The 14,525-nt window shown below is 37.3% G+C and overlaps 1 long non-coding RNA gene across 2 annotated transcripts in view; it reads left to right on the top strand.

Moving 5' to 3' along the window:
* The first annotated feature begins 240 nt into the window (after positions 1 to 240).
* LOC144205472 (uncharacterized) overlaps positions 241 to 14,525 on the top strand; it is a 30,262-nt gene continuing 15,977 nt past the window's right edge. For both annotated transcript variants that reach the window (XR_013328102.1, XR_013328101.1), the window contains exon 1: positions 241 to 454. This is a non-coding gene — a long non-coding RNA (uncharacterized LOC144205472). The remainder of the gene's footprint in view (positions 455 to 14,525) is intronic.

A 14,525-nucleotide genomic window follows, 5' to 3' on the forward strand; every position in this document is an offset into this window, starting at 1 on the left:
TATATGCCTGGTTAATAGTTTTGCAAAAAATTCCTGATATAGAATATATGTCCAGTCATACAAAATACATGGCATTAGGGGTGGGCAAACAATTCCACAAAGGGTTTTCATTCCAACCTATAGAGAGGCCAGTTTTTAACCAATCTGGTGCAAGTGTAATCAGTGGATTGCAGCCAGGTGCTTCTTGTTTGCTGCAGAAATCTCATTGGTCAAACTATCTTTGCAGGATCAGTTGCAACAAAAACTTGTACCCACAAGTACATGTTTTCCCACCCCTGTATCAGATGAACTGGAATTATGTGGATTTTCTGTCATAGGTTGCAGTTGAGCAATATTTAGTAGTTAGTGTTCTTAAAATGTGAGCAGATTAATATGCAACAACAAGCCGATGGATTATACCTCTGCTATTTCCAGCCATCCATCAAGTTGATCTCTTCATTGAAATGCAAAAGCGGTAAGACATTGCCTTTATTTTGGAATGAACACCTAAAATCAATGATACAATTCTTTTATTGTCATAAAATGGGTGTAGGTATAGATAAATGTGAAATGCCATGTATTCCAAATGTTTATTGTTGTAGTTTAGAAAGGAGAACATCCTATCGATCAATACCACCAAGCTACACATTTGTATTTCTCTTTTTGTTATGACTATTCCCTGATGTCCTTCATGCATTCTGTGTCGAGCGAGTAATGGAAATAACTATCAGAGTTGCCTTTGACACCATTATTCTTGCCGTGAAAAGCAGTCTCACCTTTTCTCTAGTTCTCTTAAATGTCAACATAGATGCCATACTCTTTCTGTACTGACCATTTGAGTGTATAACATTACAGCAAATCAGATACAGATTCTGTCTATCTTGCACAGAGACAGCCATTGTCCAATTTTGAGTGTTTAACCAGCCTTGTATGCATGTTTTGGGGATATGGGAAGAAACTGGAGCACCCGGAGAAAACCCATGCATTCTAGGGGAGAAAGTCTTAGCCCACTTGGGATTTAACCCTCGATCTTATAAATGTGAGGCATGATAGTGGGTTATTATTTTGAGATACTACAATATCACTTTTCAAAGCAAGACAGTATTCCCTACTCGAACAAAGTATGAAAGTGCTGCAATCAATCTGGATTTAGCCAGACGTGGAGATGAGAGATGTCGGCGCTCATGATATTTAGGCTGCTGGTGACAGAGCATTGATTGTGGGGTTTCTCCAAGACACTGACCTGTCACGAATAAGATTAAGCTGCCAGAGTGGGCCCATCATACTCTCTCAGCAGCATCCATTCCTCATCGGTATGCCTTGTGCATCTTTTGGCTTAAGTCCAGCAGGTTAACTGGCCGACAGATGGCAGAGATGAATGAAAGACGGCGAGAAGATGAGAACATGAAAGGGCTTGTTCTTCAATGTAACTGAACCAACGAAGACATAACTCACAGTTAATTGTCTATAGATTTATGCCAGCAGTTTAGAGACCTCTTATCATAGACACACACACACAAAATACAAATGAGATTTCATAAAAACAAAACAAAATAAGTATAATATTGTGATTCCTTTGAAAGGAGCTTCTGTGTGGAGAAAAGTAGACTAAACACAGCAAGATGTTGAAAATAAAATATGCAAATTGGGCCAACAGCTGCTCAACAATGTGGACTTGATGATATTATGTAAACATTATGTGCCTGATAGATGGGAAATAAATATGGTTTGTAAGTATGATTTCATTATTGAAGCACATGGGGGAAAAGTGCTTATTGTATCAATTTAGCCTCAAATCTGTGACAAGGTTGGTAATCAGTGTTTTTTTTAATTCTTTCTAGAAAAACTAGTTTAATTTCATCTGGAAGACATTGTTGGCTACAAATTGGTTAATATCAGTGTCTTCTGTGTATTACGTTTTGATTTTTATTATATAAATGTGTATATGTATGACCGCTTAAGGGTGTTCCATGGTTGCTGCCCATCTGTTAGTTTCCAGCACCCCCTGCCAACCTTTTTGAGGATAAGCTGTTGGGTAAATTAATAAATAAATTAATAATATTTTCAAAATTATTATCTTTTTTTTCTTTTCAAGAACCTTTTTGTAGTTGCCTAACAGTCCGACAGTTCTAAATATATCCAGTAGGTGTCACAATTGGTTCTTATAAACTGCATTTAGAAAAAAATATTTGTTACTGTGCATAATTCTCTGGACATATTTCACGTGATATGAAAAAAAAAGGACTGCAGGTCACACGAGCTTAAGCAGTATGTGTAGTTAATGAATTTGTGATGAAAGAAAAATGGATGTGAATAGGAATAGGAAGAGGAGAGAGAGAACAGTGAGTGGGAAGGCATCACCCTCAGGCAAAGAGATGAGCAGAGCAGCTGGACAGACCAATAAGGGTGACTATCAAGCACCATCTCCACAAAATACAGGACTACCTATTCTGTGCTGTATGGATATTGAAAAAAAAAAAAGATGAAAGTGGAAACAAAAAGCCCCTACCATCCCCGGTCGCTATGACAACCAGCCACAAGAAAGTCCCAGCCGACAGACCTTGCAGCGGGTAGCTGCAGGACCATAGTGGCGAATGGCCTCCATTACTTCTCTCTAATCAGTGAGCCGGCCAAAGATTGTTGAAAGCAATTTTAAAAGATCATCATACTTGTTTTCCAACATTCATTTTCTTTTTTCCTTCGGTTGTGCTTAGTGTTTTGATTTTCTAATAAGCACAACAGAGCAACCAAGCACTTTAACCTCACTTGTCCATTGTGGGGACAGATGTTGTTCTCTCAAAACTACAGAAGACATTTAATTAATTATTACAAAGTCATATTAATCATTTATTAAAACAGTTATTCCTAAATGTTCTGTATTCAGATGTTTTAAGAATCTACAACACAAACAGGCAACAAGATTATTATTTTCATACGATAACTACATTTAATCTTATACTAATTTCTGGGCCTTTAGTGGTGAGAGCGAAAACAGCAAAACTTATATTATGGGTTTTTTGCACAATTTATAGGGAGGCACAGAGGAGGCTGGCTTGTTTATAGCCGCTATAACGTGAGAGTGAATGTTTTTGTGACGACCATAATTAGCTGAGGAAATCCAGTCAAGTACAACATAAGCTTAAGTCATTAAATTGACATCAACCTTAGACTCTAAATGTCTAAAAAGTAAGAAATGAGAGGGAAAGGAAAACTTTTTTTTTAAACTCAGCATATCTCCATTATATAACATTAATGAAGTTGAATAATACTATCAAATAGTATAAATATTCAATAAAAATATGGACATTTCAAAGATAATTGTGTATTCCTCTTGAAGCATTTTGTCTCTGTGCTACACGAGACTTTCACTGTGTTCCTGCTCGATATATCCGAATCAAGAATGAATATTTCATTTACCGTCGGGGTGGGAACTCTCCTTGGATGCTGCTGGCGGTGGATAACATGGCTTCACTCACGCATACCACCTTGATGTGTCTTCTTCCTCTGAAATGATCTGAGCTGCCGATGTTTCCTTGAAAGGAAAATGGAAGAAAAGCAGAGGAGAAGATGACTGATTGTCTTAAATTCAGTACTTCCGCACATTTATCGCTTCAATCTCTGAGACATACTGAAACTTGTCATACTTGTTATCCAGGGCTTTTTCCACAGAAGTCCACAGAAGTCTCCTTTAGGAATAGTATTGCTCTGCCCCTTGTAATGAAGTAGCAGACAGAAATCATGTAGAAGTCATGAGTAACGGAGACTATTTGAGTAGCAAGACACTCATGTGGTGGTACACCCACAGGGGTATAAAAGTGAAGAATATGTTGAGCTGTTCTCTCCATCTCACTCGACTAAAACAGCTTCTTATTGATAGAAAAGACTATGATTTTTGCCTGTGGGGATTTTCGTCCACCCGTTCACAACAGAAGAGGTCAGAGGTTATTTCTGTTTAGAGCAAGGACTCCGTTTGTCTCGTATAGCGTCTGGTAAAGGTTGACATTGTTCTTCCTCTCTAAACTTTACCAAGAAGACCTACAGGAAACTTGCTAGAATAGTGATTTGTTTTTGTCTTTTTTACAGTTAAGATAAGATTGGAGTATCTTATGTTATCTTTAAACCAACCCCATAGAGGAAATTCTATGGGTTCTAGCACCAACTCAAGTATTCAGTCACAAATATAAATTCCATTTTTGATTTATTACATACTGTAGCTGTAGAGTACTGTATTTTCTATTTTAGTCCTGGGAATACCCATCATTTTTCATGGATTCTACTTTTCACAATGATAAAAAAAACTGTTCTTGAATGCATTTAGACTTTCCCATAGATAAAACCTTTTATTTGTGCCCTGCCATATCTGTTCACCAAATTTGACTTAAAATAGGGTTGAAAATGTTGATACCTCTCGATAAATAACTGAAAATTGCAAAACGGGGTTTGTAATAGTAGTACATTTTATAAAAAAACAAAAAAAAGTAACCACTTGTCCTCCATAATTTACACTTACATTTATTTTGGCGAATCTACAAATTAAAACACAGGTAAATATATTTATACATAGTGAATAGAATAAATAGGTTCACTAGCTTGATTGCTGTTGTGCTGATAAACAGTGCCTGAAATGATTTAAGTAAAATATATTTCTGATAAATTGAAGTTATCATATTATATAACATTGATGAGCATGACTTATGCAATGCGTAATGTCATTTTGGAAGTCAAACACAAAAGTGAGGCAGAGCCCTTCCTTTTAATGTTAGAATAATCAAAGCTACCCTGTAAGGAGGAAAATATTGACCTACCTTTTGGACTCCTTCACAGATGAGTGCACACTTGATGTCCCACCCTTCCCCTCCTGCCATCAAATCAATCAACATTTCCAATTAACTGCATTCAAATGTACTATCCAAAAAGAACCTCCCATATCCACAACAGGTCATGCCCACACGGAACGATTTGCCCTTTACTTCCCTTTGCCTTTTATTGTTTCACACCATGACTGAGTTGTTTTTAAGTGCTGGCCCAACAAGGAGGCAATTTCTGAAGCATCTATTTTGGATTGCAGTTGATCATTTGACTTTGAGTTGACATTTTAAGCCATTCCCAAGAATTTATGGAATTACTACCTAATTTTCAAAGATGTACAGTATATTCACTGGATGGAAAGTGGAAGGAAAAAGTCCTTGTTTCCACTCTTGCCCTGCAAAATTCAATTTAGGTGTTGCTGACTAGCTGACTTTTATGTGATGGTTGGGGGTGATAAAGGGTTTGGGTCCATTTCTTGGCTGAATAATTAATTGATTGAGAAGCCTGGATATTTTGTGGGTATGCTGTATCTCTATTAAATTTTATGACTGTAGAGACAACAGCTGCTAAGTGTCGGCATCTTGCTCTTTTTTTGTTTTTGTTTTCCCGAACACTCTCACTTTTTTTCTACTAAATGTTACTGCCATAGAGTAGATCTCATCTTTAGTAAAAGCCTCAAGGCGCTTGAAATGTCTCCAGATGTGCTCCTCCCCCCATGTTGTGGACTGAAGCATCCCTCTCCTGGCGTATTTTTTTTTTCTTCACGCGGCCAGCTCGTTTCCCCTTCATTTACAATCAAGGCACATTTCAAGCCTTATCGAGGAATCAGCTTTCCCTTCCTTGTTTGCCTCTCTCTTGCTGTGAGATTAATTGGAAATGCAAACTGTAATCAGATCAGTGCAATAAAGATGAGTGGTGTAAAGATGGAAGATAGGAGGGACAATTCTGAATAAGAAATGAAGCTGTTGCTTGTGATAACAGAGAATTTGACTTAATCAGCCAAATGGTTTGTTTTGGTTGTATTCCTCTACAGTTATTTGGTATTTTCTTTCAAATTAAGACAGTGAGTACTCTTACATAACTTGACATTTGTGCCTGTTTTTTATGCTTTACAGTCATGCAAAACTGGATAACTCTGACTTTTTTTTTTTAGACATATCCCAAACCTTTTCTGGTTTATTGTTGTAATGGTCAATATTATAGTTCGACTGTTCTTGCTTGTTAAATTAATTGTTTTCTGAAAGCTGGGACTGGGTAATAATAATAATAGTTTAAATGTCTCGTCTCATTTTCTGAACCGCTTTATCCTCCGTCGTGGGGGGTGCTGGAGATACATAATAGACAAACAATTAAAACTTTATTTTTCTTTTGTCTATAAACAGAATGCACTGTAACATTAGTCAAGCTGCCTTTCTCTCATATCTCACCATATGACCTCACCAAGGGTTTTTCTGGATACGCCCTAATCTGAATCACCTCACCTGTCTACTCTTGATCTGTGGAAGTAGTGGCTCCCCACATTTTCCCAAGAATCATTTCTTTGAACTACGAATTGATCTATTACTACAACTACTGGGCATCTTGACTTTAAAAATTCTTCTGTATATTATATAGGCACAAATATATAATTCTTTTAACTGTGACTTTTGTTTTAGTTCAAAAAGTTATTGTGCGTGCGAGCCAGTTGTAGGGCTGTAAACAATGTGCACCAATAGCTGACATGCCTAATGTGCTTGTTAGCCACTCTGGGCTCCCCAGAGGCAAGAATATCAGTCCGAGGACTTATTTATGGCAGATTTTAACAAGCTAGTCCATGTGGGCCAGCCTTGCAAGATTAGAGTCAACGGTAATGTCATGTGCCACACAGTGCAAATGAGCTCTCCAAATGTTACTGGGCCTTCAACTTATGTCCATGACAGCAGGAAGACTGAAGTTAGATTGCCTGGGGCTGCATCGAGCACATTCATGTGTTAACAGTGGGATATTTTATGATTGTATTTAGATTACGTAGTTTAAAGTGTTATGTAAAAAAGAGAGAACGTCATGAGGACAAAATCTTATTTTTGTCTTTTATTGCTATCAAAATCTCTGCCACTACGTCAACAAAAGGGTCCAAACATGTTTCTTAGTGTGCCTAATGGGACAATTTGTTATTTTTTGGCACTGTCAGGCGAACTGTATCGACATTTATAGCATGGTATTATTCCAGAATCATGCAATGTAGTGTTTTTTTTTTTAGGTTTCAGTATTTCCATATTGTATTCCACTTGCAACATAGTATATTATTCACCCTAACAATTCACAATCCAAAATGAATGTGCACACGTTATCTTTACAAGCACATCATTTTAAAAACATATTTCCGGGGGATGACCATGAATTGTTTCTGCTGCAATTTTGACTCCACTTCCTAAAGTATGTAACCTAAAAACGTTGAAGACTGTGCAGCAATAGTTAATATTTTATCAGCTTGTAATTGTGATGGGGAGAAAAAATATATCATTTCATGTTTTCACAGGTAACAATCCAAATGCAGATAGTTTTTTTTCAGCTTCAACTGGGAAGAAAAGAAAAGTTAGTATGTGTACAGGGGTGCAAGGGTGAATTCGTGAACTAACAACCTTGAGGTAATGGAATTGAGGTTCTCATTGCGATGGAGGCAGCCATGCATCTACTCTGTACTTATTAGAGTGCAATAAAGAGACGGCGTGTTTAGATTAACAGTCCCGCTTCTGTCGGCTTGATGGAAGGACAGAAGCTAAGTAGACAGAGAAGAAAAATAAAACCATACTGAATGGGGGGAAAAATATCCAGATTTAAAAACTGTCAGAAATTCATCAGGACAAAGGCAGAGATTTAGCAATCGGACGGATTAACGTTGCACGAGACACAATAAAACAAAACAATAGCATTAACAGACAATTGCTGGACTAAATATAAAGACACAAATGCTCTATATAAAATGTACATCCGAAAGCAAAGAATTAAAATCAACAAAAATTGACTTGTTTATTAAGGACAGTTTTGCAAGGACGCGAGGGATATTCAATTCTGCAAGATACAGTTTCATATGAAGCACATAAAATGCTATTACATAGAATAGTCCTTTCAGTATGTTTACTGTCAGTTTGCAGTCAAAAGTGTTTCTTTGCACATATTTAAATTTGTCTTTAAAGCAGTTTGTTAGCAGATTTTAACTTTTTCGACAAATTAATTTTTTTTCCCCTATCCTTGGACTGCTTGTCAACAAATATTTGCTAGTTATACCCTGAGATTCAATTTGCACAGCTGACAAAAAGAGAGCAAGGGTTTGGCTTTGATCAGCTGCTACATAAAAAAAATAAGCCAGATTCAAAAAAAAAATGCTGAATGGTAAGCACTGACATCTAAGGAAAGTAGCTTGGTTTGACTTGGAATTGACTGAGCGACAGTTTTCTCTCATCTCTCATCTTCAACTGCCACCAACTGATCTTTAAACACTATACACATGCCCTCAATGACACATGCACGACTTGAGGTTTTCTTCTTATATTATCTAGTTGCAACTCGCCTCGAAATCGCCTTCAACCAGCAATATCTGTACATTGGGTTACCATGGAAACGCATAAAATAGATCTAGATGAAGAATAGTAAAATTTGGATAAGTGCAATATGTTTCATACGCTCATAATTCAAGATGATGCATTGCTCTGTTAGTCTTGAAATTCAGTTTCCAGGTTAGTTGGCTTTGTTTCACCTCTACTAAATTGCCTTCTCTGTAGATGAAAGTATTAAATGGTATGTTTCCATTTGAGATTCCACCAAAAAGTATTCATGCTGTGAAGGTTGCAACAGATCCACCAGTACATTGTTGACATCCATCCATTTGTATTCTCCACCATTATTAGAGTCAACGGTGAACTGAAGCCCATTCCAAGGTCTGGTTGACGTGTTATGCTGAATTTCCCCGAATAGCAATTTTTAAAACCCTTCACTCAAAAAAGCTATTGGGTTTCGACAGCTGTGATAGACATTGGTTCACTTTCAGGATTAGCAAAAGCTTTGACAGTGAAGATGCTGGACAAGAAGCCCGGCAGGGTGTAATTCTTCCATCTTAAGAGCCACTGCGGGGTGGATTTCAACTCTGATTTGTGCCAAACAGTCAAATAACTTTGCACTAAATCAAATGTATTTTGCAAGCTAACACACATTGTTGTCATAAATTGAAACAATGTGAAACAAAGCAGCCCTAAATATGAAATATAGCCCTAGATAAAAAAATCAAACAGGTAGTATTTGTTAAGCACTGGATGAATATAATCATATTTACAATGAGCATCAAGACAAAGGAATACATCTTTAATTACACCAGCTAATAGACAGGAATGAAAATCTGATCAAAAAATAGGCTGGACAAATTGAGATCATGTACGTACGCATAGTTCAAGGTATATTGTAAGCAGTTTTTTTCCACTTTTATGTGAATTTATAGTTGATAATGTGTTGCAATTATCCATGCAAGTAATGTGATCGCAGAGGTGACAGACTTTACTGCATTTATCAATGACAGACAAACATTTTTACACTCTTTCTTCAAAGTCCACAGTAAAACACGACAAGAGCTTGACCTTCCATTGTCCCATTTCATCATCCCTGCTATCTCCCCATTAGTCCGACAGTCTGACCAACAAGAAGGTGAAGGCAAAGACATGTGCTAATGAATTACTTGTCCAATTATAGATAGTGAGGATGCACAGATATCCCATTTCACATTAATTTGCACACGTTCCATTGCCATCATTCTTCTGTTTACCTCATCTCGCCTCACAACAGACAACATGACCGTGAGGAAAGTAGCATTGGAAACGATACGTAACATAGAGGACATCACTTGTAGGTAACTTTCTGTTGGTCGTGTAATCATTCATGTATATGATCGTGGTAATTATTCCAGACATTGCCATCTGTTTTGGAAGGCAACAGTAAAAAAGAGAAGGCTCGAACAATGTATATGTATAAAGTATAAAGTCCGTTTCTTGCTGCAAGCTACTAAATGTGGGCTGTTTTCTTGTGAAGGAGCAGCTGCTGTATTTCTGTACATGTGGAGGATATTCAATGGTCTTTTATTCTGCCTTCTGCTGCTAGTAAAGGCGTCTTGTCTTCATTTTACACCCGAACAGGTTCCATCATCAGTTTTGTCACATTAACTTCTTTTAAGTATTACCTCCTTAGTATTTCCCCTTCATTATGAACAAATTTACTGCTTTCTCTTGGTTTTTTTTTCTTCTTGAAGAATCTGAAACAGCTCTGTGGCCCTTACGGACTTGAGCCTGAGTCATTGTTGGCGTCAATCACGATATAATTGGTCCGGCAAAGAGCAGTTTAAGAACAACTTTAGGGAAAAGAGGGAAAATACACAAATGGAGGACTAGAGAATAAAATGAAGAATAGATTAGGATGGAAATACTGTTACGGCAGAGGAACTCAGTTCATCTTTGGGTTTCAACACTCCTAAATATTACCAGACAATCTAAGACACCATGCACAATAATGAACAGCATATTGAAAAGATGATCACAAGATTGTACCAAAGGTGCTAAATGGTTTTCAGTGGTTCATACGTGGTCTGTGTAATCTATAGAGATTACCCGGAGAAAACCCTCACAGGCCCGGGGAGAAAATCCAAACTCTACACAGGTGTACTGACCTGGATTTGAACCCAGCAACCCCAGAGCCGTGAGGCCGACGTGCTAATCACTCAAGCATTGGCAGATGTCTTAGTAAAATCCATTTTAAAAGAGGTTGGAATCTCATCTGAAGATATTCAATTCCATTTTTCTCCACTGCCATGACCCATTTCCTAATTGGGCCACATGGCAGCAGATATTTTAAATATGAAACTCATCCAGTGAGAGTCGAAAACAGACAGAAGTTGATGTGCAGAGCTATAATGCAGTGTTAAAGTGTTGAAATATTTCTGTCAACTGCCAGCCCCATTTACGTTCTCGCCCATTCCAAGGGGCCACGAGTGATGATTCTTAGCTAAACACAATTTTTTTCTTCCATTTCACTTGGTTCACTTGTCCAACCTAGTGTAGATTTGTGATTAAGAAGTGTTAAATATGTTAAATTTGCAATGGAATACCCAATAGGCATACAAATTGTAGTGCTTACAGATTTTTTTTCTGTGAAAGTTGACTGTAAGCGGAACTACATAAACAAACCCTGGATTTACCCTCCCTGAATGTACCATTAGATTTTGACACTTGTTAGTAATGTCAGCAAATGCCTAAACAAATCTGCTATCTGAAAAAGAGCATACTTCAAACTGACAACAAACCTTGAATATGTTTTTTCTTTTAGTTGTGGTGTGTGTTTATGTTTAGTATTTTGAAATGATAATCCATTGTCTAAACAAATCATCAAATTATCATATCAGCCTTTGCAAACAGACTATAACAGCATCTGATAAGCAGCTTGGCATGCAGTAAGCAGTTATTGATGATATTTTTAGAGTATTTCATCTGAGACACTGGTGGATCTCAATATTTACATCAAAGTGAGTGAAAGGGAGAACTTGTCCCTCACTGATTTGACTCTCTATGCCGTGTATTGTTTCTCCTTGGCGGTTGCCAGTAATTGGGCTCAATATTTTTGCAGTGGTGACACTCGTGTCCATCTCCGAGTGTGCTCATAAACAGCATAAACAAAACATATCTGCATCTTTTAATGTTTCCAAACACGTGTGGCAAGACAGGAACAGACTGACGTTACTTGTCGGCGCCATTGTATTCGTTCTGCACTGGCGCTGTTTGGTGATTGAGAACATGTCCATGGTCAGGCTACATATTAGAATGGATTATGCATCTTTGTTTGCTTCATTATACATGTCAACATTAGAATTATGAAGTCATGGTTTATGCTAATCTGGTTTAACAATTCACGGTATATATGAAGACTTGTAGAGGGAATGCAAGCGCTCGATCAATGTTCAGTTTGAGTGACTTTATTCAAATTAGTGAAAGATTTTGATAAAACATCAGTGGACAGATATAGTCTCAGTTCTTAAAAGATCAGAGTGAAGAAACAAAATGAGAGCACATGATTTTATCTGATAGTTGAACAGTTTAAAGTATCTACAAATGTTCATCTTTCAATGGTATGATTTGACATTTTCAGATCCTGCAAGAACAAACATTGGGGGTACATTTTGTATGTTCATCAACATTTCGTGGAAAGTTAGTTTGACATTGCTGGGATCCAAAGACTTGCTTGGAGAAATTCCAACTGCAATTAAATTAGCAGAAAAACAATACAAGAAAACTACTCCAACGAAATAAAACAATACATTATTTCAGTTTTAGCTGTCACTGACTAAATTGATCATTTGCAACACATTTTCTGGGAAAAGACTGGAATATAAATTAATAGTCAAATAGCTTTTGGCATGTTCTCTAAGATTATGCAAATATTAAATTGTTTAGCGAAACAACGGTTTATTAATTCTTGTCCACCAATAGTTTTGAAAAGTTCAGCTTGTGTTTCTAAAAGCTCCATCTGTTTCTGATGATACAAAGTTCGGTGTGAAAGACACCTTTTACACGGTCCATTAAAGAGGTTATTAGTGAACCCCAGTAAGGCTGATTGCTTGGACTTCACTTGTGTTGCTGACTCTGCGGAGCATTCTGTGATAATTGCAAGTGATCGCGGTAATGTACGTTTTTAGATTATTTCAGGGCCTCAGTGATCCTTGTGGCACGAAACAGTTCAGGAAATAAATGAATGAAACTTGAGACTTACTATGTCCTCTCTTCATATCATCATTTTGCAGGTTTTTTGATACTTTTACAAATTTATTAGAGTTAAATAATGCAAGGAGATGGGCGGTTATTTCACAAAGATGCTATTATTGTCAGAGTAGACTAAAACACCAACTAAACTAATTTCATACTACCACTAGTTTTCTTCGACTTTGCAAGATCTCCGTATACATTGATTGTCAATTTATATACATCAAACTGACACGAGGGTACTGCTGTGTTTCTATGGCAACTAAAGACTGACTTATGTATTAACACATCACCCAAAAAAGGGCCCAGAGATTCTCAGCTTTAATGAATGAGGAGTATTTTTAACACCAAGTTAGCCTCCAAGATTTGAATGTTATTTTTGAGTAAACTGCTATAAAGTTAAAAAGCTCATAGGGAACACATTTTGGGTTGAGCAGCCACCACCATTAGTTTGTGATCTGATTCAATTATGAGTGACTACTTTTTCACAGTAAAATTAAATATGCAGTCTTTCTCTCGCACTCTCTCTCTCACTCTCTTTATTTATTTGTGTGATATTTCCTGTCCAATCAATCGTGTCCATCTTATCCAGTAAATCCAGGCTGGGGCTTTCCACCAATGGTCATGAATTAGAGAACCAAGTTATCAAAAATTTTCTTGAAGCATGCACACGTAGGTTCCCAAAGTTGAGCAAAACTCAGTAGATACTTTTAGAACATTGTGTAGACATACTGCACAGTGAGAAGCTAATTAGCAGCCACAAACCACATAATCAAAAGAACGGTTGATGTTCATGGTGACAATTCTACAAGAGCAAATGAGGTGTAAGTAGGTATTTGTAAGGAATGAGATAAATATGTCATATTTTGACAGTTTCCTACTGTGAATTAATTGGTTTGAGTCTACAATTCATTTGGGGAAAAAATAGACAATATATTCCACCTTATTCTTATCTTGAGTTTTACCTGCATTTAGTGGCAATATTCCAAAAAATGTTCGCATCACTAAATTCTCCCATGAAAAATAATAGCTTCCACCTTGACCCATGCTCTCCATTCATAAAGCAGATATGACCTAGCAATTTTTGCTGACTAACAAATTCCGTTGAAGATTAAGGAAAAATAAAGCCCAAATATTCCTCTTACAACTTGTCAGCTTCTCCATCTTTTCTGTCAAGGACACTCTTCAAGGTATAATTAGTCACCCATTCAGTCTTACATTAACACCTTGCTATTATTCTGATGTGACTGTCATCAAGCCTGTCATTATTTTGCTGAAAGCACAATTCCACAGGCTGGCTCCTGGATGATGTATTACCTGTCAGATTAAAAATAATCACCTTAACTTACATTTTGGAACGGTAGAACAGTCATGCACAGGTGTGGTGACTTTGGGGAAGAAAAAAAAACATCTCTGCCTCGTCCTGCTGGATCCTATGCGGTGCGGTCTTGGCACCTGTCATCTCCACTGGCCGTCACTTTTCATGGAGAGTAAGGGGGGCGGGGGGCTATTTGGGAGTCACTGGACAGCGCACAGCAGGTGGTAGAGGATACCCACATTGGCTTTCTTCTCACTTCTCTCCCAGAGGCCAAACGAATGCTTGGGAAATGACATTTTGCTACTTTCACCCTGCTTCGACCTACTACTTCTTCTGCATAACAACACAATGTAACCCAAATTACACTTTGGTTTTGCCCAATGCTGATCAATAGGTTGTGCAGAGTTTACCTTCTGTTCTTTGTATGCTTTTCAGAGTACACTGACCAGCAGGTGTACCATTGTTTTTAAAAAATCTCTCTTGCCTTCAAATAACCCGAACAAAAATAGAGGATAAAGTCATTCATTTGTATTCAACGTGCTTATTGGGTGTATTGTTATTTATCATGGAATGAAATGAACTGGAACATGTTGTCTATTTTGACTCCTAAAAGAAACTACATCACCATTAGATTGTTAAAATGACAAAGA

Source organism: Stigmatopora nigra, chromosome 12 (genome assembly GCF_051989575.1).
Source record: "Stigmatopora nigra isolate UIUO_SnigA chromosome 12, RoL_Snig_1.1, whole genome shotgun sequence".
Classification (NCBI taxonomy): domain Eukaryota; kingdom Metazoa; phylum Chordata; class Actinopteri; order Syngnathiformes; family Syngnathidae; genus Stigmatopora; species Stigmatopora nigra.